The 24,669-nt window shown below is 37.8% G+C and overlaps 1 long non-coding RNA gene across 1 annotated transcript in view; it reads left to right on the plus strand.

The window, feature by feature from the left end:
• The first annotated feature begins 1,183 nt into the window (after positions 1–1,183).
• Positions 1,184–24,669, plus strand: part of LOC122800811 — a 465,861-nt gene continuing 442,375 nt past the window's right edge. The window contains exon 1 of the long non-coding RNA XR_006364645.1: positions 1,184–1,347. This is a non-coding gene — a long non-coding RNA (uncharacterized LOC122800811). The remainder of the gene's footprint in view (positions 1,348–24,669) is intronic.

A 24,669-nucleotide genomic window follows, 5' to 3' on the forward strand; every position in this document is an offset into this window, starting at 1 on the left:
TCCAGATTTTTTGCCCCATATTTTTGGCCTGTTCCTTATAACATCTGTGATTTTCTGGATTTTTATGGCAAATCAGTGAGGATTGAGTTTACTAAATAATGACAGGTATTTGAGTTTCAGAACGAGTTCCGCTGTGGCGACCCCTAACCGGGAAAAGTCGAAAAACATAACAAGAACTTCAGGTCCATCAGAAAATCACGGTAACACAAAACCTTTAATTTTAGCAACTTCCTAAGTTTATAAGAGCAATATTTAACATGTTTCACTATTTTGGGGGCTTTGTCCGCCCATTATTTTTGCCTTTGACTATATTGTTTGTGCTAAGAGGTTGACAGCTGTGTACTAACTAACAACTAAAAATAATACTAAAGAAGTTTTGCATTTGTGGGACTGGAGAAAGCCGTCCAATACACAGTACATGCTATTTGTAACCTCTCAAGTGTACCTCATTACGAGGAACGTACCTCATTTGGGGTTTAAAAAGTTCATGTTCCTCGAAGTTTCTCAAAGTTCCACATTGAAAGAGTCTGTCACACATTCAGTGTTAGGAATTTTAAGTGAAATCCATGGTAAATAGAAATTAATCATATTAATTCATTAAAACATATTCTTTATAAGTAAAACCAGCCTATTTTAACCGTCCCATGACCTTCCTAGTTGAAGTTGTTAGTAAGCCATTAGTATGTGTTCCACATTTTGCACATTTGTTCCACATTATGAGGGCTAGTGTTCCTCATTTTGGAGATGGAAGGTTGAGAGCTATACTCTGAAGTCACTGATAAGAGTGGAAGAGTCTGTGTGCGATCCTTTTCAGCTATAAAAGGACCTGAATTGCAGCATAACTAAAAATTTAACACTACAAAAGGAACCCAGTCGAAAAAAAGAAACAGAATACAGAAACAACGTCCACGTGTAGCAATAACTTATTGCTAGTTGCTGTAGCCTGTAAACAATGCTTACATCTTATTAAAAACTAGAACTCCACAGTCTACTCAGACTCGCTAGGCTCTCCTTCAGAAAAATACATACGTCCAGCGACTGAAAACTGCTAAAAAAGTTCCGGCTGCCGGACGAGGGTATTTTCAGGCATGCGTTGAAAAGACTGAAGGCAAGAACTGCATGCATATTTACAAGTAGGCGTTCCTGGGCGAAGCGATACATTCACTGCTGGAAAAATTGGTGGGCGGTTTTCCCAAATGTTTATTGCTTGTTTCAGGACCGCGAGACAGAAGTTTGTGGAAAGATACTTATCTCTACCGTTATCATTCAGAACAGGAGTAGGGGGAAAATGATAAAATAACTACTTCACCCTGCCTGAATCGTAGCTTTGACTGGTGGGATCAACAGGTAGGGGAAATAAACACATTACAGAAGAGAAAGTAATAATTTAATGTCGCAGTTGTCCTTTAACTTGTCTGTTGAAGAATTCTGTGTAAAGCCAAAATGATGGGTGGAGGCTGGAAGGGGGCAAAAGCAGTCACAGATTTTTTAATAGTGTTCTTCCACATTTAGAACTCTGTTAGAATAACGGGTTTTGCAGTAGCATACACTTTCTGAAGTCTGAAACTCTAATGCCTTTCATAATTTAGTGACTACAATCCTAAATGATTTGCTTGAAAACCACGCATTTTACGAGGAATAGACCAAGCATGTGAGGCAGAAGTTTGGGCAGCCTGATGTGCTTTTGACGGCTGGCTGGAGGAGCTATTTTGGCATGCAGTCAAAATAATATAATATGTTTCAAGTGATGTGTTTACGTTAGAAGTGATTTAAAGTCGAATATATTTGCTGTTTTGATGTTTCCAACATAGAATATGTTAATTGCTTGAAAAAAAAGCTGGCGTCATTTTGCATTGAAGTGAGATTATTAGTACGACTTATTTATTTTACTTTACTAATGCTAGTCTAGTTTGTGTATATGTGGCTGATTTGCATTTGAGTTTTGTGGTTGGTAGCCTGTATTTTGCTTTGTAAGAAGATCCCATTGATAATTTAGAGAACTGTGGATACTGTTTTCTGAGTATGTGAATATGAAAGAACTGTGGATACTGTTTTCTGAGTATGTGAATATGAACTGGTTTACCTGTTCGTATTTTTCCTAGTGTGTCAGATGTGAACATTTTGTTTTTCTTTAAGGTAAAAAGACAGTTATTGTGTGATCAATTTTATTAGTTGAAAACAAAAAAAGTGTATTATTTACATGTACAAGAAGGAATGTATGTATCTGATAATTAAATGCACCCAGAGTGGTATACATTATGTTCACTGTAAGTGTTTTAATGTGAATCTTTTTCACAGTCTTTGAGATGATAGCTTTACTGTCCATTAGATCCAGGAAAACGTAGTTTTATTAATGAAAATTTGTTTCATATCAGGGGATTTATGAACAACAGGATGTTTCAAGGTACGGGTGTGCTATTCGTTTAAATAATTATCAGTGTCAGAAAAATTTAAAAATATTATATTGCCATCATTTGTTTCAAAGCTGGACGTCAGAAGTGCATTTTGAAGTAGCTATAACTGCTGGGAGGAGACAAGAGTATTTTGGACTAAATTAACTAATCCTGTCATTGTTTGCTCAGTTTAAACAGTGATCTGGCTTTGCAAGAGTAGTGTGCGTTTCTGTGAGGTAACATGGAATACTTTGTTATTGTGAGGTATGCTTATGTTTATCATAATCTGATATATGAGGTGCACACAGTAAAGTGAATGTAATTTATGAATACAGAGGCCATTTGTGTATTCCAGGGGACTACTATTGTTGTTGTTTGACACTTTAACAGTGGTCACTGATTTGGCATGACAGAGATAATGCCAAACAATATATTTGCTGAAGTCAGGGTAAAACCGGTGTTGCTATATTTTATTCGTGTGTGTGTGTGCGCTTGTGTTTGTGGTGTGGAGGGGGGGTTCAGTCTTGTTTAACAGTAATGAGTTGACATGGCCATAACTTTTTTCTCCGTCACAAGTATTCACATTTTACGCTGTAAGTGGCTGTCATTGGTGGTCTGGCAGAAACAAGGTGTGTGTAGGTACATAAATGATACTAATCTAGCTGCCAGTGTGGGCCATTTGAAGACTGGCCAGTTTCCCTTTTTTTGCTAACTCCATCCCCATTTAGAATTCGATTGTCCTTGCCCATTCCAATTTGTTAATTATATATTATGCTAAGTGAGAATAACTGGGATCATACTATAGATAATTGGAGGGGACCTGTGCATGGGGTAAAACTTTTAGGAGCTGCATCTGTCCAATAGTAGTACAGGGGGCAGTCCTGGATAAATTTTCAATTTCCCATCCATAGATCCAAGCTGTGTTTGAATATGGACAGAGATGAGATTTGTTTTACATGGATGGGGAGTCTGTTCCAGAGCAGTGGCATCCTCTGAGAGAGATACCTGCCCCTCCAAACCATTCTGTTGATGTTGCATAGTTTAGGTACCTGGACCAGATATTTAAATCAACTAAAATGATATTATTACATTTCATGCATCCTTTGATCTGCAGCACAGGAAGCTTTAGCTAGAAATTTGCTAATTGCTAAACTGGAATATGTCTTAGTAGTCATGACATTCATAACAGTTCCCATCTTATGCTGTGACTGAAAATAAAATAATTTTGCTTTGCACTCCTAGATAGACCACTGTGACTTACTAGGGAGTCAAATGTGTTTTAAGTTTTGTTGTATCTTTGCTTTGTTGACTTCCAGTAGCATCCAGTTTCACAGGTAGTATAAGCTGCGATGAATGATTTTAAAATGTCTCAGTAAAACTTGTTATAACCTCTTTTTACACTTTGCACAACTGTTGTTATTCATGTTAACTTGCTAGATTGTACAAAAACTTGGTAATGGTAATATCTCTGCACTTCTTTTTCAAATATTGTAATGTTCTTTTGCTCTAAAAACAGCCTTGGTCAGCTGGCCAGACCATTTAGTTGTCAAACAAGCTGAAGTAAATACTTATTTATATAAATGTCTTAATAAATAAGTAAAAAAATAGACAATCCAGCTAAAAGAAATATCGTATATCCTATTAAATGCAAAGCCATCATCTCGAGTTAAATCTGTGCAAGCGAAGCATTTACATTTGGTTAATATCTTAATTAATGGCTATTGGTTACACAGGCATTCATTTCATAGCTCAAGATGTGAGCTTATGTTGCTATTATTTGTTTTTATATTCTTATTGGTTCCCTGACTGTTCTTCCCATATTCATTTGCTAAGTATTCTAGCTTACCCTCTGACTAGAGATGTAATGGCTCATCATGGCTTGCCCCCAGTTGCAAAAGCATCAGCCAACCCTTCCCCTCTCTAAAAGCAGCCATGCATCATGCCAATAATTGGTGAGCTGCAGAAGCTTGTCATGCCAAGAGTATCTGGTCTTCCTTTCTGACTTAAACCTTCTCTCTCACATGATGATGCAACTTGCTTAGCTGGACAGGCAAAAGGCATACCCAAATGCATGCCTCACCCCAGGCCTATAGAGTGGAAACTTAACTTAGTTCTGTCCATCCCTAACAGCCTAGCAGTCTCTTCAGAGCCACAGCCTTCAGCCATAGTTGGACTCTGCAACTAATCTATACCATTTTGGTAGGGCATCCCAGATGAACCCCCCCATACCACCTACTGCCACAACCCTCCCACCATGCTGGCTTCCTTGATTTGAGACTATTTCAAATTGTTCATCGGGAATATATACTGAAACTACATATTAAAAATAAAACAAAATGTTTATTTATTAGTTTATATTTTTGTTATAAAACATATTAAAACAGAAGTAAACTACTGGACTTGTGAATTACCTCAGGTCCGTGTCTCCTGTAGTTCCTCTGTCAGTGTCTGCTTAACCCGCTCAGACACACTACAAGGCACCTGTTTGGGTCACTGGGGTACCTGTGTCTACTTAGTGCTTCATCAGGTGTTTGCAGCCTGGTTTACCAGTAAACATGTTCCCAAACACCTGTAGGCCTGCCTAGATCTGCTGAACCTAACTAGCAGATAGGTGCACACCCTGACCAATCCCCCCAACACTTCTTATTTTTTTCCTCTCTCTCTCTCTCTCTTTCCTTTCCCATTTTCCAGTCATTTGACTCGCACCTTACTCTTTCACATCTCATGCCCAGCAGTAATACATAGTGTAAGTACTGTTCTTTGTGTCTTATTTTCTCCATAGAACGTATACTGTATGGTGTTACGAAAGTGTACAGGTACTATTCTATCCTTTTACTTGTTTAAGATTGTGCTCATTTATGCTGTATATTATCCTAGTTTTCTCTCTGCATTCTTGCCCTTGCATTACCACTGTTGAATTAATATTTCTTAAAGTTGTTTTGTTTCTTTGGCTGTATTTCTGTCATGCTGTGTCCTAAAATGGTCAAGGTGGGTCAGTGCTCTGCCTGTTAAACTTTTGAAAATTAAAAAAAAATATATATAGGGGCTTAAGTACTGTACTGACTCTAGTGTCTTTGGGAGTGCTACAGACAGAACCAAGCAGATTATTTATTTATTTATTTATTTCTATATTATTATATTTTATTTTATATTTGTTGACCAGGTTTGTCCGACTGGGCTACAATTGCTTATTTTCAGTGGAGGCCCGAGGAGAAAAGCTCCAACAGAAAAATAAATTTTACATATTGAATACATATAGAATGCATTCATCAGTACCACACATTACTGCATTACAGTGTCATACATTACACTGCGGCAAGTGAAATACTTATAGAAATGCATTCATCTGAGGGATACAGTCATAATTACATATTATATACATAATAGTGCAATAGTTACATAAATGAAATATTTTACTAGTTATATTTGTACAGTGATGTAGCAAGAGGAGAAGATAAAGTAGTAAGTTTGTTTAATGAAGGGAAGGAAGAGAGAAGGGAAGCAGAAGGTTATAGGGGTGTGTTTACGGGGGCTAATTACATTGGCAGGTCCATCATGCTACTAAGAAGCAGTTTCATTTGAAACATGAAACCTTATACAATTTTTTGCCTTATCAAAGTCCTCAGCTTTCACCCCCCATGCCCAGTGTCCTCAAATGCCAGGAAATTCAGGACAAATGAGATAGAAGGGCTGCACTTAATGATTGTGAGTAGGCTGAGAGCCTATAAAGATCTCGAAAAACTTCTAACCTCCATTATACATTTTCATCTCCTATTACCCATTTCTTCCTTCATGAGCTTCAGATCATCTTCTGTACTTGCTCTGCATGGCTGGAGTTCCTTACTCAGTTAATTTTCATACCTTGTTGCTGTAAATGTATTTCCCCAAAAACACCTATAACTGTCAACACTGCGGTGGTGGTGCTGCGGTAGCGTTGTTGCCTCACAGTTAGACGTTGCCTGTTCGATTCTCAGTTAGAGCATCTTCTGTGTGGCGACATGCATGAATGGGCGTTCCTTCGTTGAAGGTTTTGCGTTAGGCCCGGTAAGCCAGCACGTAAAAATCTACTGCCAATCATTAGCGGACCGGAGTTCCGCTGTGGCGACCCCTAACCGGGAAAGCCGAAAGACACAACAACCTATAACTGTCAACAATAATAATAGTAATAATCTACCTCTTCTCTCAGCTGTTTAAACTTATCAGGAATGAGACCTCCCCGACTATCAACCAGACGATTCAGAGATGTACCAACATAAAACCTTATAGTCTTATGGTTCCCTTGGTTCACATTGTTACTGTCTCAGCCCCCAGTATCCAGTGTCCACTCTGGGTCTGCCAGCTACTCCCCAAACCCCCATGTACTTAGTCCATTTTTTTTTTTTTTTTTTTTGCTTGTGCTGATCATAGATCATGACAGTGTACCCGGAGCTTGGCTTGTAAGTGCTTCTCTCTTGGGGGGGGGTTATGAACTAACCATTTCCCTTTCCCCTCCCACCATGCTCATTATGTTCATGTCTAAGGCAGCTCCCCTCTTTGGACAGCACACTTCTTAGGGAGCATACTAAGGAATGTCCTCCCACCTGGGTTGGGCACATTAATCCCTTCCCTGCTGCTCCGTCAGTTGCCTGAGCTGCTAATTGAACCCGGGTTGGCTGGGCCAAATTCGGGGCTTTATCCCTCAATGAAACCAGAGCAGCCTACAAACTTAGAAGTCTTAACCACTCAGGTCCTTTCTTCCAACCCCCTAAGTAGACTTTAGTGTACAAACCATGCTTTCTCAGTCCTTGGCCCCAAACTGTGAGAATCTCTCCCTTGTTTCCTTTATCCCATTTCCTGATCGGAGCTAAAAGCACATTACAGGACTCAAGGAAAATGCAACTGCTCTATCCCTGTCTCTCTGGTCATATAACTTACCCTCTTCCTACCCTACTTCCCTCTACATAGCTTGCTCTTACTGTAGTTTTCATTGAAATTCTTTCAGTATGCGAACTTGTATATCCACTCTGTATATAATGCATGCATATACTGTGTTTGGTCTGTATATAATGTCGCGTATTAATTGTCTTTATACTCTGTAGCTGTCTTTGATATTCATTTGTGTGTAATATCTATACATATGGCATTTTGTCTTGTACTCTCTATATAATGTGGTGTATCTGTTGTATTTACTTCTAGGCTGATTGAAATAGATCCAATGAGATCAGTGCTCACCCTGGTTAACAAATAAATATCAGGCTTCTCCTCTAGAAATGGTGTTATTCACACACCACCCCATGTATAACTATTTCTGAAAGTTTATTTTCATTTGTGTAATTATTTGTAAAACTGGCTAAGTGGACTAATGTTTGCAGATCTTTTCCAGCTATATCCCATGATACTAGGGTTACAATAAGGATTGCATGCCGGGATAATTGTAGTCATTAACCAGCATGTTTTGGCAGGTGGGAAGAAATCAGAATGCATTAAGGAAACCCACAGATGTAGGCAGAACATGCAAAACCCTCACAGACTGTTCAGCTTTCTGTAATGCACTTCCCTAAACCTCCCCAATCTAGTCAAACCAGTTTCTTGGTTTAAAGCCCTCTGTTTTGTATGTAACTCAACCTGTGATACAGGGAGCTGCAGTATATTTATGAGTTAGATTGTTACTGTCTGAGATGCACTATCCAACAATTATTTCTTGTAGTTGCATTCATCATAAACTCCATTTCGGTAAGAAAAGCAAAAAAGAGTACCCTTCTTTCAGTCTTCAAATTACACCAGGTTTTATTACCTTCAGAACAGTAACTAGACTGGTTAATCTGTCCAATTTTGGGTGGAGGACTTTGCAACTGACTAGTATTGGACCATGAGTATATGAGCCATACAAGAGGTGGGAAGCTGCACTTACTAATATGCACAGCATGACTGGAAATGTCTGCTACACTAACATGACTTGTAACTACTATGGAAGCAAGACCATAGTAGGAAAATGCCTTGCTCTTTACTGTAGTCTCTCTCAGACAACTCTTTAGGGTCCTGTTAGGCCAAATAGGTCAAATTCACCTAATACTGGCCCAGTCTCCAATAGAGCTTGAGAAAACTGCCCCCCACTCCCTTCCCCCAAGATAGGCACCACGTTCTACTATGTCTACACTATCAAACAACTGTGCCGTTATTCAAACTCTGATAACCTGTGGCATAGTCAGGGGTTCATCTTTGTGTGTTACCAGTGCAGGCTCAAAAGGGTTATATTGTTTTGTTGAGTAGTGCTGTGTGATCCTGGCAGTAGTAGTAGCAGCAGCAGCAGCAGTAGAAGTACTAGCAGCAATAGCAGCAGTAATAGTAGCCGCAGTAATAGCAGTAACACTAGTAGCAGCAGCAGCAATAGCAGCAGTAATAGCACTAACACTAGTAGCAGCAGTAGTAGTAGATGTTGAGGGCTGTTGTGTTAGGGTAAAATGTTAAGTTGGATCAAATTTTATTACTTTACTGTGTGTACTCCCCCAGGTACAAAAAAAAGAGTCTCAGGAAATCGTAATGGGGAATTATTGCCTTTTAAGAAGGAATAACCTTTAAATCAGAATGTTGTAACAAATACTTAGACATTTGAGGTGGGCCCCAGGCATATCGGGTGCCATCTTTGGGATTATATGTGGGTACTTGTGCTTAAGTGATGAGTTTGATTGTAGTCTATGATACTGAGTCTGACTCAACATACTATATATATATATATATATATATAAAATGTATATTGCTAATGAGCGTGTATATTTAGTTAAACATACAGCGTAAAGTAGTTTCATATATTTCCTCCTTGGAGTGTGTACACATCTACCCTTGTTTGGGAAAAACATTAGTGTTTTCCTATATATTACCTTCGTTAAGAAACATTTGTTACGTGGTATAATCAGTTAATTATCAAAATAAGCTACATCGTATCAGTAGGTTCTGGAGATTGAATGGTCTTTAAGAGGAATCTAAGATTTGAAATCAAGGGTTGACATAAGAACAAGACAGTGAAAAAAAAAGTGGAATCTCTAGATGAGATGTATGTACATTATAATGGTATGCAGGAGAGGCAGACACATTTGAAACACAAAGTTGAATAGTTTGTAGATATGTTTTGTGGAATTATGAGAAGCATGCTGTTTTTATAATTCATTAGAATATGAGAAAGCATTAACAGTTGGACTGAGACAGCAGAGGTCACAGCAAATTATTGTAGGACTAAAAAGAGAGGCTGGAACCCATTTTATCAGGGATCCAGTAATGATAGAGGAAATGTTTCATCAGCATTGCTAGAAGTTCTATCAGCTGGAAAATGAGGGATGTAAAAATGAAAGGGTAGTTCAGAGTAGGGAAGAAACAGTAACATAGATGGTTCCCTTAAAACAAGAAGCAACAGAGGGCATTTTGCAAGGGCAGGCAATCAGTAAAACACCTGGTACTCTACAGTATTCCAGCAGAACTTTGGACAGTGCAAGTAAATATATGAATACGTATATGCTTAATATTTATAATAAGATATTGTAGACAAAGGACATTCCTCTTTTTGGAAGGAGACAGTGGTGTCCATTATCCCAGTGGAGGCTAAATATCCAAGTTTGGATTCATTGTATTGGTTTATTTTAGTGTTGAATTATGATTTATATATTGCTCTTGGTTAGTAATTGATTTCTGTGATTAACTGAAAATAATTGGTGCAAATTTGTTAAACATCAAGTGCAATTTTTTTAACATTTCCTTATGATTATGACTTTAACTCATAATGGGTTTTCTTATTCTAAAATGTAAAGTTTTTACTTGAGTGGACCCACAGTGGATATAAAAAGTTTACACACCCCTGTTAAAATGCCAGGTTTTTGTGATAAAAAAATGAGACCACAATAAATCATTTCAAAATGTTTCCCACTTTTATTTAATGTGACCTATAATCTGTACAATTCAATTGAAAAACAAACCATTCAATTGAAAAACAAACCAATCTGTTAGGGGAAAAAATATAAAAAATAAAATGTACAATATGCTGGTTGCATAGGTGTGCACACCCTTAAACTAATACTTTGTTGTGTGTGCACGCCCTTAAACTAATACTTTGAAGCACCTTTAGACGTGAGATGAGATGAGAGTGCCACTACTTAAAGAATTAATCACCCAAGCTCAAGAAGGACTTAATGCCCATAACTATTGAAACTCAAGGATGGTACTAAGATGGCTGCAAAAGGAGGAGAGTGGTCATCCTGCTGTGGTGACCAGAACTGGGAAACCAGGCAAGAAACTGCATGGAAAATCGAGTAAACTCACTTGCTCATTCTACCACATCTGTGGTATCTGATGCACTTGCTCATTCTACCCCATCTGTGGTATCTGATGCACTAGCAATGAGGACCCAAGGTGCTGATAAAAAGTGGGTTACTGGCTAAAGAAAATTTATTACACGGAAAATGGAAACCTGTATCGCCACTCGGAAAGTTGGAATCAGTCACCATGTCGGCCAAAAGGAAATCATTGTCAAGGAACTCATGAAATGCAAAATCGAGATTGCTGCAGTGTTGAAATTATGACTCAATGGATCTGAACATTGACCATCCAACCATCTACAGCCGATGAAATAGTGAAGCTGTATTACTGTGGCAGCGAGAAGAGAGCAGCTGGTGTTGGGTTTATGGTGCATAGCTGGGCTGCGAGAAGCATAATTGCTTTCCAACCAATATCAGACCACATGGCAGTGCTCACCGTCGATGGTACCATCAAGACCCACATTCTTTATCTGTCTGTCTGTGCACCAACCAAAATGAGTCTGACCCCAGCCAAGGATAACTTCTGCAACCAGCTGCAATACACACTGGATTCGATCCCACAGACCGAGATAATCATCTTGGTGAGAGAATTCAGTGCCCACTTCGGAGAGGACAGGTCTGGTTGGGAAGGAACGATGGGTAGATTTGGCCATAAGAACATGAATGATAACGCCCTGCACCTTCTGTCCATTTGCTGCATCAAACCATCTCATTGTGGGAAGTAGCCATTTCCAGCAACCCCAGAAGCACCAGCTCACATGGCGAAACCCATCTGCTGAGGACTCGGCCATATTAGACTACATCCTGGTCAACTCTCACTTCTGAGCATCACTCAAGGATATCAGTGATATGTAAGGACCTGAAGGTGGCTCCGATTATTACCTCATCCATGCTGTGGTGCAGCTCCGCTTACAGTGTGCAAAGCGCACATCACCTCTACCAGCCAGGCTGAACTGGAAGCAACTGATTGCCCATGCCTGCAAACAGGAAATATCTGATGAGTGCCTGGATCTTGTAGCCCAATGGAAGCAGGTGAAGTTGGTCAACTATGAATGATACCAGCAGCTCAGTTGAGAAATTTGCCAGAGGCTGAAAGGAGAAAGGAAGCGTATTGAAGCCAAGTGGCAGCCAATCTTGAGGAGGTGGTATCCAGACGCAAGTACTGCACCCTGTACATCACCATCAAATGATTGTCACTGGTAGATTTGATCTTCCCACTCGGTGTCAAAAAAGTGGATGGGACATTCATGTGCTCAACTTGTGAATGCCAGAAACATTGGAGGGAATTCTTTCAAGAGCTTTGCAACCATGACTCACCTCATGGGCCAATGATTGATCCACCATCCATCGCTCTCCCTGACGCCCCAATGAGTGATGCAAAGCCAATAGCTGAAGAGGTGAAATCGGCTATCAGAACACTGAGAAAAGTCAAGGCACCAGGAGCAGATCAGGTCACTGCTGCAGCAATCAAGACTGGAGGTGATAACCTGCTTCACTGACTCCACGCACTGATCGAGCTGCTATGGGGTATGGAACAGACACCATCATCATACCCATTGACAAAAGGGGTACAACAGAGAATGCAAGAACTAACGTGTTATTAGCCTGCTCTCCATCATCAGCAAAGTCTTTATGAAGATCATACAATCCAGGCTGCAGAAACATTGTGAGCAAACCAGCAAGGAAGAACAGGCCAGATTCACACCAAACAGAGGATGCTGCAATCAAATCTTCACCACTGGTCGGCTAATGGAGAAAAGAATCCGGTATGGACAATTGTCATCTTTATCGATTTCAAGTATGCATTTGACTGTATCCTCTGGCCTGCCCTGTGGAAGACATTGGAGACAGAGCACGTGCCGAAGCAAATCATCAGACTTCTTCAAATTCATACAATGGTTCATCCAGCCAGGTGCGCATTCGGAATGAACTGTCTGAAGAACTTTCCATCCAGACTGGGGTCCATCAAGGGGATGTCTCTTTTCACTGCTGTTCAACATATTGGTGGACACAGTCATGAGAAGAGTATTTTAGGGCAGGTACAGAGTCCATTACAATGAAGCCCATTCTGTGAGTGACCTGATGTTTGCCAATAACAGTGCCATTTTCACATGCAGTGATGCTGAGGCCACAGATATCCTCTGACATTGCCTGCATCACCCAATCATGTGGCCTGTGGATAAATGCAGACATGACCAAAGTGATGGCAACCAGGTCACAAGCAGCAGTCCACCTTGGGGGAGTTTTAATGCAAGAATTCAAGTATATGTGTCCACTGGTCCAGGAGAAAAAGGTGGTATCAACAGCTGAAGTTCATAGCATGATTGGACAGGCCACTACAGCATTTGCCTCGCTCAAGTGGTGTCTGTGGAAGAGGACGAACATCTCTATCACCACCATAATTTGCTTTTTCTGGGCACTGATCTTGCCAGTCCTCCTTTATGGATTGGAAACGTGGAGCCTCCTCAAGTCAGACCTGAACAAGCTTGAGGTCTTCCAAATGTGATGCCAGCAGCAAGTCTCAGGAGTCTCACTTTGTAGCCACATTAGAAGTGAGAGCATATGGACCATATGTGATCAGCGGCCAATGATCAATGAACAGATCCAGAACAGGAGACTGTGCTGGTTTGGACACGTGTGGAGGATGGGCACCCACTGCTTGCCATACAGACTATTATGGAGAGATCACCCAGCGAACTGGAGAGTTCACAAATCTGTACCAAAGAAGACGTGGGCTAAATAGGTTGAAGAGGACCTGAGAAGTCAGCAACTCTACCTACAAGAGGTCTGAAACAAGACCATGGACAGAACAGCATGGAAAGGCATCATGAATTGAGTCTTGAATCCAGAGGGCACCCACAGCAGAGTACCAACTACGGGGTTGACCACTTCCACCTCCGCCAGCTAAGTACAAAACAAGAGCTATTGAGATGGTGTGTAAGATGATGCGGGATTGACAAGCCAATTTCAGGTTAATAGAGTATCCAATCTACCAAGTTATGCTACCAGTTCTACAAAGCTCGGAACTTTTGCTTGAGAATGTTTGTTTATATTGTACAAAGGTGAGAAAAGTGTCTTGTTTTCACATTCTTAGAGTTGTAGATGTGAGAAGGGGTTATTTGATCATAGGAACATATTTTGGAACATATTTTGGTAATGTTCAAGTTTGGTTCTGTTTACTGCATATCTTCTAACTTTACCGGAAAAGATAGTGTGTAACAATGTAAGACTTACTAAGATGCTAATGCAATTAATTAAGATATGGAAAAACAGGTATACCAAGTTATAATTAGCAGAATTTCTGTTGATGGTAATAGCCAAAAAGCTGTTGCAAAGAAAGATGTTCAGAGGCTCCAGCAGTGGTTGAAGTTAATCAAACCGTGGATAAACTAAAGAGACGAGATTTTTGTCAATTAAAAAAAATTGTGGTGGGATAAGTATATATACATATATATATATATATATATCAAGATAACTGCACTGTAGAATGTAAAAAGATACTATCAGCGGTTAAAATGATGCATTTATCTTCTCATGTTATGTAAAAGCAAATGATATTGAATTGTTGTTCATGTAAGATGGAGTGGATTAACAAACCCATTTAGGATGTTCGCAATAAATTTTTACTTCCCAAGTGCAATTGAATATGTTTATCTTGTGTACTACTTAAACGAAGTGTACCAAACCCCTTCAATAAGTTTGACTAGTATATTTGTCTGTATTTTATAAAAGTTAATTGTGTGTTCATATCACATGAATATAGGTGTTCAGAATGATTGCATGTAAAAAATATTTTTAGTTGTAAATGTTGCATAGCTGTCTAAGACCAATGTAAAGCCTAAAAAGATGTGAACTTTTTATGTAAATATAGAGATAATGTGTGTATCGTGGATAAGATTTGAGTTTCTGATTTTTGGATACAGTAAATGTTTTACAAAAATGATTTTACAGCAAAACTATATCAGAAGTATAATTGTTCATCTGTATGTTTTACTTGGGATGAGCTTTTACTCGCACAGATGAGAAAAGGTATTTGCATGAAATCTGTAAATGATCATTCATTTTTTTTATTTTTTTTTTTTTTTCAAAACCTTGGTGTTTAATATCCATATTGTTGGAGAAATGGAGACAAATTTGTGCTGTTTTTATGTTGCACAATGTATTGTTTCAGTGACAAAAAGTAATATGTAAAAATTTGCTGTGGCTTAAAGGAGAGGCAAGTCTGTATCCTGTCATGTTTTGTAGTCTATCTTGGCCAGTTTTCTCCCCCTGCATTTACAGGGGCATATTTCTGAAATGACCTAACAATTTTTAGGGTGCAATTTAGAAAGCATTTTGTATAACCATTGTCAGAATCAACTTAGTTGTCTGCTTTTTGTGCCAGAGGAGTCTATGTAGCTTGAGGTTTTGAGAAGATTCACAGTTTTCTGCCAATTTAAGTGGTTAATGTATACTTTTATGGAAAATTTATATTCTTTTTAGTTCTGATATTGTTCAACACAATATCTGTATATTTTGTTGTACTTCACAATCTTCTGAGAAAATGTAAAATGCACGTTTATCATAAATGATGGAGGCATACATGAAATCTGAGCACAAGGACCATAGTCGCTCATATTTATTACATAACTTGGGCATATATCTTGAAAAGCAAATGTTATTCCGAAATATCAAACAATTTCAAAGATAATCTGGTAACAATTTACAAACTGTATTCAATGTGTGTTTTGGTTACAGTTAAGGAGACTGATACATCTTGATTTTTATTTAACCAGAAAAAATATTTAAAAAAATGATTCTCAGAAATATGTATACATTATGTAAAAGATTAAAAGGATCACATGTATATAAGGAAATAATAATTTACTGCGAATCAAGTAAGCTATATGCTTAGAAATGAAATACTGAAATATGATTTTATTTGGAGTATAAATCTGCATAGGAACTAAAAGAGAAACTTTTACACAAGCATTTCTATGTCTATAATTTAAAAAAATGAGAAAAATATTCATTTCACCACATTGAGCTTATGTAAAAATGCTTTTAAGCTTGTAAGCAGTTTAATAAGGATCCCTAAAGCCCAATATAAAAGTTATACATATTGTTTTCTAGGAATTTCATCTATTTAAAGCAAGACGGCATTGTTAAAAATGTATCTTATAACTGATAAATTATTAGACTATATAAGATGCTTGACAAAATAATATACAAAATTGCCATTTTAACATACAAGGTCCAGCTAAGGTATAGTAAGATAATACCAGTTGTCAACATTCATAGGGGTCATCTAAGTTGTCAACCTATCAGTTACTCCAAGGATATTTAAATGTATCCCAATTCTATATTTTATGTAAAAAAAAAATAATAATAATTCTACTTTCCAGAGTTGAACATTATACAGAAAGCTGAGCTGATAAGTGCCCTACCATGTAGGCTTTTCAGAGTTCACTTAGCTTACTGTATTAATACTTACGTTGTGGGGAATACTTTAGTATAATTTATTAAATTAAGCATTCATTTAATTTGATAAGTCATAGTGAAACTCCAGAACAACTCTTTTTGGTAATATATCCTAGTTTTATCATAACATGTTGAACATGTGTAAAATTCTTTGTTTTTGTAATTTAACAAGTTTGAAAGCTTTTAACTAGTTGAATTTGTTATTCAGCTGAAAATAGTATTTAGTATGGGCCATCTAAAAGTCTCATATTCATGCATTGCACATTGTTCTATATATCGCCAAAAGTCATTATGATATAAATTCAAACCTGTCTTTATATTGACAAAATGTTCCAAATTAAAAAACTTGCAAAAGGGGTATATATCATAATCCTCTTTGATATTTAAAGTTTCTCTTTAAATCAGTAAAAATGTTTGGGTGATGCAAAAAAGAAATTTTATTCTTACATCGTTCCAAGAGAACACAGTTTTTATACTGTCATTTAAATGAAAACAGTTAAACTTGGTTCAAAACAATAATTACATGAGATGTAAACTTAGTCTTATCAGCTTTCAGTTACACCTCTGCTTGAAGTAGCGTTTTTAATGTATTAATTGTTTCAAAACTGCATAGAGAAGAGAGTTTGCTGAACAAAAATTTCTAATTTTAATATTATTATAAAGCTTGTATAGTAAAATAGTGTGCGTTTTCCCTCTTTATTTATATGATTTTATTTGACATTTATTAAGCAAGGAGATATATGCCTTAATATGTACATGGGCTTTGGTAAAAGCATTAAAGTAAATGCTGTTATTGGCTAATTTAAGGTGATTTGAAGCTTGATCATCTTTCAAAGCTGATTTCATATTTTTAAAGATTCAAATCAAGTTTTTGGCATAACTGTAAGAGATGAGTATTCTAAGATTAATTCTTTACTCCACCATGTCATCGCCTAATCCAGATTCACATTTTGTTTTAGTTCATAAGCAGTATTTCAGCTTTTTGTAAGATTGGATTTGGGACCACACCCCTTGTAGGGATTTATTTATTTATTTTATTTTACATTTGTTTTCCAGGTTAGTCTGACTGGGCCAGTGGCCCCTTTTCAGCAGAGACCCGTGGGGGGGAGCCCCAGAAAGATTAACAGAGTAAAAAAAATGATAAACTTAAAACAGAAAATTAATAAAAATAAACATTGGACAATAATGAAATCAAACCATGTTATATATAAATAGAATAGAATATACATACAGGAAGCTAGTTTGGACAAAGTAATGGTAAGATATAGCAGAGCAGTGCAAAATGGAGACGCATATTATCCAGGAACAGAGCCAGTTGCTATCTAGATGCTCTTTTACTGCATATCTTCTAACTTTACTGGAAAGGATAGTGTGTAACAGTGTAAGGCTTACTAAGATGCTAATGCAATTAATTAAGATATGGAAAAACAGGTGTACTAAGTTATAATGAGCAGAATTTCTGTTTTGGACTTCTGAGAGTTGCAGTAAGTATTTGCTATGAGCAGCCCCCCCCCATTTCTGGCAGCTTATTGACTATCTTTGTGGTAAATTTAATGTTCTGTCACTCATTCATCTGTTTTTACTTTCCATTGAATATAGGTATACAGAAAAAGTAGATTTTAGTGTGTAAGATCTTGTATTCTATTCTGACTAGCATTTGATTCTGAGTTCCACATTTTTGCTACTTGACATGAAAATAAGGATTCACCAAAAGAGTTATTGGCTTTCATACTTGTAGTGACAGTTTATTAGATGAGCGGAGGGAGCGAGTAGTGCTGTAAGGATGTACTAGATCTATTAGAGCGGGGCAGGCATTAGGTTGATATAGGATGCTGTCGACAATAGCTAGTTGGTTGAGTGTTAGTAAGTTTGGAAGTTCAAGCCAGTGTAGTTATTTCATGGCAGTACAGTGGTGGATTCTATTATGTAGTCCGGCAGCAAAATGAATGATTTTGTGGTAGCATGTTTCATGTCAAGTATAGTTTCATTGGATGAGAGTATGTGTATTGATGAAAGGAGATTTGGGAGTTTATTTGAAAATATAAGCTTAGTCTTATTTGGGTTAAGTATGAGCTGTCTTTTTTTTTTTTTTTTAAGGAAAAGTTGTATATCTGAGAAAGCAGATTGAGTCATGGATAGGCGGTCTAGTAGAAAGGGGACTGCACAGATATCAGTGGAATTGTCTGCATACTGTATAATTGTGGCATTGGGCATGGTGGAGCTAAGATAGTAAAGATGGAGAAAAGTAATGGGCCGAGGACAGAGCCCTGTGGGACTGCTATGGTGATGGGTAAAAGAGTAGAGATTGCATTGTCCCATATCACTGATTGTTGTTGGTTGGTTAAGTAGCTGTGGAACCAGGTAATGGAATCCAGAGAGAGATTATAGATTCCAAGTCTAGTAGTAGTTTTTGTGATATAGTGTCAAATGCTTTTGACATACCTAAGAAAATGGAAGAAACAAATTACTATTTTTATGGTGACTGATTTGATTGTGTTTGTGAAACTTAAGAGGGCTGTAGTGATACTGTGTTTAGGTCTAAAACCATGTTGTGAATTGGAGATTAGGTTGTTTTGTATGAGGTGGGGCAGTAGTTGAGAGTTTATACATTTTTTCTAGTATTTTGCTAAGAGGGGAGAGTATTGCAGTGGGGCTATAATTGGATAACTCCGTGGACTAACCACCTATGTATAGGTGAATTTTATATGTGAAATTTTTCAGAGTTTAGGTACATAATGTTCAATGTTTGAGGGATTTATTAGTATAGAGATTGGGTAGGGGAGCTAGTCGAAGAAATTCACTTGAAAATTGATCTGTAGCTAGTCTAGTGGGTTTAAGTTGTAGGAGGAGTTTTTGATATAAGAAGTTGGGACAGGCTGAAATGAGAAGGTTGTGGGTATGTGGTCAGCTGTTAAGGGGATGATAGGAGGGTCTTTGCCATAATTCTTGACTAGAGCCAGAATAGAGTTAATGAAATGTGTTAAATTGGGTTGCTATGATAATGTTGAGGTTTAAATTGTTAGGGGAGGGTGTAATGGTTTGACCAGGATTCAAGAGTTGCTTGATGAATAGCCAGAATTTTTGAGGATAGTTTCTGTATTTGTGTTGAAGTGTGGTGTAGTATGATTTTTTTGTCAGATCTAATCTGTTTTTTTGACTAAGTTGCATAGTTGATGGTATTTGTGGGCTTCAGTTTTGATGTGTGCCCAGTGTTATCTCTTTGTTTCATAGTATTTAAGCTGTCTGTTGACAGCCATGGTGTTGGTGTGAATTTGCAACGTCTCCTATAAATAGGAGCAAGGGTGTCAAGAATGTGTAGGAAAGAGGTGAAGTAGGCAACAGCTTCAAACAAGGAACGTTGTTTCAAAGGGGACCAGTTGTGATGTTGCAGGAGGTAGTTGAAAGCATCTGTGGAAAAACGTTTTTTGAGCGGATATTTTTATAGATAGTATTTTTGGGTAAGTTAGTTTTGTGCCTGATAAGATAGTTGAAGGCATGCTCACTTAGGGAGTCAAGAAGACAACCGGATTGTGAGTATAGGTGTGGGCGATTGGAGAGTATCCAGTATAGTATCGAATGTCTATTGCTGTGTTTGCCCATTCGAGTTGGAGTGGATATGATTTGAGAGAAACCAAAAAAGTTGATATGATTGGTGGAATTAGTGGAGGTGCAGGTACCCCAGTCTAGGTTAAAGTCACCTAGTATGACTGTTTCATGATTTTTGAGATGGTTCTGAGACTAAGGTAGCCAGTTATAAATAAATTAATTTTACTAGAGCTGTATTCATACTTCCATCTTTTTAATTCCTTGTGAGTAACTTAATTTGATATCCTTAGATTAAATAATTTAATAAAAATAGTAAAGAAGAAAGTGGGCATCCTTGCATAATGCAAGTTAGCCAAGCCATGGTTTTCTCCTATAAGAGGTATCGCTGGTTCCAGCAGGCAGTAGGACTGTTGCAGGCAGTCCTCTTACAGTTTGATAAGAGTGATAAAAACATTGTTTATCCTTTAGTGTGCCATAAATAAGACCATTGCATGGTATCAGACATTTCTCAAAGTCGTCTGCAGAAGACAAACAAGCTAGGGAATTAGAATATTTTTAGGGTATGATCAAATATTAGTAGAGCTTTGAGATTCAAAAATTACAGGACTGTCCGGTGCTTTGTTAATTTTAAGACAGAAGTGTAAAAATCACATCTTTGAAATTATTAGGTAAGTGTGGCATCACCTGATCTTGTAGAATTGTGTATCTGTAGTTATTTTTAAAATGTTTATATTTCTTTAGTTGTTATACATGTAGATAAGATATCTTGAGAAGTTAATGTTTATGTCTTCTGGCTATTCGTTGTCATCAGTGTGTTAAGTATGATTGGCGTACTTTTTAAGTGTAAAAGTGTAGCAAGTATGTACCTTAGTTGTAATAAAATCACGTCAGACATAGTCCACTTATTCCTCTGACGCTGTACGTGACGCAGTGGATAGAGATAGACAAGAGGTTGCTGTGACATTGGGCTATATTGGCTTTTGATGTGGAAAAGGCATTTGACTGTAACAAGTGACCTTATCTTTTTTAAAGATCTTAATTTAATGGCTGCTGTCAGCAGCATTCCATATATTTCTTCTCAGTTTACTAGTCTTCGTGGGGATTGCAAGGGCTGCCGTCTTTCGTCATTATTAGCTATTGATACAGTTACTGCCTCTTCGCAAAATAGGCTGGGCCCTTTATTTGGAGGTGTCAATAATATGGGTCTTCGGCATCTGGCTGTTTTCCTTGATGGTCTAGTTGCTTTGTATCCATTTAGTCTGGGCAATTTCTGGTTATAAGATACACACTATTAAGTTAGTAATTTTGTCAAACTGTTTCTATCCCCCACTGCCTTTTGAAATTTTTAGAGATTTATTTGGGTTTTAGATCTCTAGGCATTGGACTTGCTTCCACATCCCTCTTAACAGGAGTCTTAATAGGAATGCTCTTTAGTCTGTTTAGTTGCAGATCTGGCCTCCTGGTGTTGTTGGAACTTGCCTGTAGAATTTAGGAAAAATCTTGTTGGAATGGGTCTTTCTTCTAAGCTTCTTTTTACTCTGCAGGCTCTCCCTTTCAGGTAGTAATAGCAGTGGAAGAAGAAGATTTTAGCATTTTTCTGATTGCTTGGGCATCTTTGTGCAGATCAGCTCAGCACTATTGTTTTAATGCTGTAAGGGCTTCATATTCCTGGTTTACTCGTCTATTATTAGTCTTGTGTTGTTAGAATGGCTGAATATTGATGTCAGCTCTTGGCTGAATCCTCCTTGTGTATTCAGACTAACTCTTTTCTGCCTAATTTAAGTGGTTGTGTCGGGGTAGCCAAGATTCCCCTCTCCATCACATTATGCTAAGGGCTTTCCCTTTAGATAACTCTAGCAGTTGGAAATCTATTAGCTCATCTCAAAATATTGATACAGCTTAAACATTTTCTGTTTTTCTTGAGGCTTCTAATAATCCCTCAGTCAAAAGGAAACCAGCTCTTTTGTTATGTTCTCTCTAGATGGCTTTCCAGTTATTCTAGCTGTCTTAGATTTGTTCCTTAGATTATTGGTGGCAACAGGATCTTATGTGGCATAATCACTTACTTTTGTAGTTCTGAGAGTTGCAGCAAGTATTTGCTATGAACAGTCACCCCCCCCCCCATTTCTGGCAGCTTATTGACTATCTTTGTGGTAAATTTAATGCTCTGTCACTCATTCAGCTGTTTTTACTTTCCATTGAATATAGGTATACAGAAAAAGTAGATTTTAGTGTGTAAGATATTGTATTCTATTCTGACTAGCATTTGATCTCTGGGTGACATCCTGAACTGTACTCTGAGGACTCCCATTTAGCATACATGCTTCACCTAAATAGCACTTTTTTTTTACAGAAAGTACCTACACCATCTTTTTTACCCTGGAAAACTTAGCAAGATATCTTCCAGCAGTGTCAAATTCCCTGCTGGTAATGTTAAAATGTATCTGATGGGTCCTGAGCACATATGTTTTTGAGACTGTGATGTGCCTTGACATTTATAAGGCATTGAAGAAAGGCTATGCTAAAACATTGCATGTTCTAAATTCCTTTCACCTCACATTTAGTTTATTTATAGTCTTCATGACAGACTGTTCTGTGGCAGGTCCCTCTCTCCTGCTTGCCATTATGTCAGCTAAGAAGGTCAATACTCACCATTTAGAAGTCCACCTATGTGCCTAGGCAGCTTGCTGGCATGTCTGGGACCAAATTTACCAAACAGTTCTGTCTGCTGTGCAACATACAATACAGCTCAACTTTAAACTGTATGTTGAGCTCCCTTTACAGAGTTCTACAACTGTTTGTTTAAAGTTGCCATGATCTTTTATGATCAAGCAACAAGAGATGATTACATTTTTACTTGGTGAGAGTAATCCTAGCAGGAACATTTTGGTTTGGTATCCTGAAGGGTAGATACTTTTCTTGGAGGGCTCCCCATTTTGCCTTCCTTTCTTAGTCTGACATTTTTGTTTGCCATTTAAGCAGTGATAGTGATTCCAGTGATTATTCTTTACCTACTACTGTTCTATTATACTTGGGTCCTCTGGCTGCTAAACTAAAGTTTTACCAGTGGTTGTCAGATAGGGACTTGCCACTTGACTAGCATGCTGTACGCAGATGATTTACTGTTGTATTTATGATCTGAGGGAACTGGAGACGGCACTTAAAATGCTTACATCTTTTGGTGTGATACTGGGTTGTAAAATAAATGCCATGAACACTGAAGTAGTGGATATTAACCTTAGTTTTATAATTTATGAAGCATAAATTACATTTCTGGTAAGTGCCTCAACATCTGACTTATCTAAAATACCCTGCAGGGTACAGTAGATCTGATGTTTGAAGCAATCACTACAAAGGTCAAGGACTGGCACAAATTTATTTTAAACTTTCAGAAGTGTGTAATTGTGGTTAAGTTGGTTGGTCCTTCCCCCCCTACTGTATGCATCACTCTGCCTCTCTTTTAACCCAATGAGCTCATAATATACCTTGGTAACTTTTTTTGGAATGGACAGAAATCACCTTAATACTTGGGACTTTTTATCATTGCCTAGTGAGTGACATGGGAAGGCTTTCGCTACCGGTTTTGGAACTTTTCAGGAAAGCAGCTTGATGCAGGTTCTTCTGTGGGTTATTTGCTCTGCAGTATAAGGCAATTGGGAAGTATATTTTTGCTAAATCAAACGGGGGATGGACAACTGCATTTTAAAAACCCTTTCAAAGGCCTCGAGTACACGCATCTCTTTGGTATGTGGGCTGTGGGAAGTGGACATTTTATTTTACAAAAATGAAAGACTGGATAGATTGCATATGCCCTGTTTCCCTTAGCAAAAAGCTGGGTATAAATAGTTTTACTTTGATAGCAGCATTAAGAAGAAACCCTACTTTGCAATATTGGGAGTAATTGTATGAAAAGGAAACTAGCATATGGTCCTAGTACACTTGTTTCACTGAGTATGCATTAACTGTGTAGAAATCTTTAGAAATGTAATACTTCAGACAAGATCATGCCATATCATCAAACCATTTCTCTTCACATAGAATACTGTAACCAACAACCAGCCTGTACCAATACTTGATTAGCTTTACTAGCATCTCCGAGCTATATACAATATTTTGTAATACTTCCTCCCTACCTCTATACTTCTGATATAAATCTTATGTTAGCCATATGTAGAATTGTCTCTGAACCTGCTTTACACCTCACGTCTTACCAGCAATGTTATTGTCTGCCATACTCTGATCCTACCCTTTCCTCATTTTCTTTGAATTACTAAGCACTAATTGCATGACCTGTTATTAGGTTGATAGACCTACTAATACACTTCTTTAAATGCTCAGTGTTCAACATCTGCTAATGCAGCATTATCTTTTATATTGTAATAGTTTTCTCTGCTTCCACGTTAATGTAGTCTAATTAGCGAATATATGCGTAATTATTAATGTGTATTACTTAATGTCTGTTCACATATAGTACTGATATCTATTTAAAAGTGTTTGTAATATTTTGGAGATTTTTTCCTCATGCTTCTTGCAAAAAGTTTTTTTTTGACTAAACCCAGTCAGACAAACCCAGTAAACAAAAGCAAAATAAACAAAATATAATAAAGAGGAGACTCTGTCATGAGAATGCAATAGTCACCCTGGAATACATGGTGGATAGATACTATGAATCTTGATTAACCCTTGAAGGGGCTTCCATTTTCAAAATAAATGGTATTTTTATGGAGATCCAAAGCCAACTCAGACAAATATAGAAAGGTCTGGGAGAGACTTTTTTGGTAGTGCTACACCATAGATCGGGTAATAGCAGTTGCATCAAACCCCTGTAATATGCCTCCAAGTCGCACCTGTGCAGATGAGACTTGTTAGACAATGTTGCCTATCTATTGGAAGTGCATATCGGGAGCGGTCGGAGACTAGTGTCATATATTTTTTTCAGGCTTGGCCAAACCTTTAATCATTGAAAGATGTACTTCAGAATTTTCATG

This window comes from Protopterus annectens, chromosome 4.part1, assembly GCF_019279795.1.
Source record: "Protopterus annectens isolate FY-2018-M chromosome 4.part1, PAN1.0, whole genome shotgun sequence".
NCBI classification, from domain to species: Eukaryota; Metazoa; Chordata; order Ceratodontiformes; family Protopteridae; genus Protopterus; species Protopterus annectens.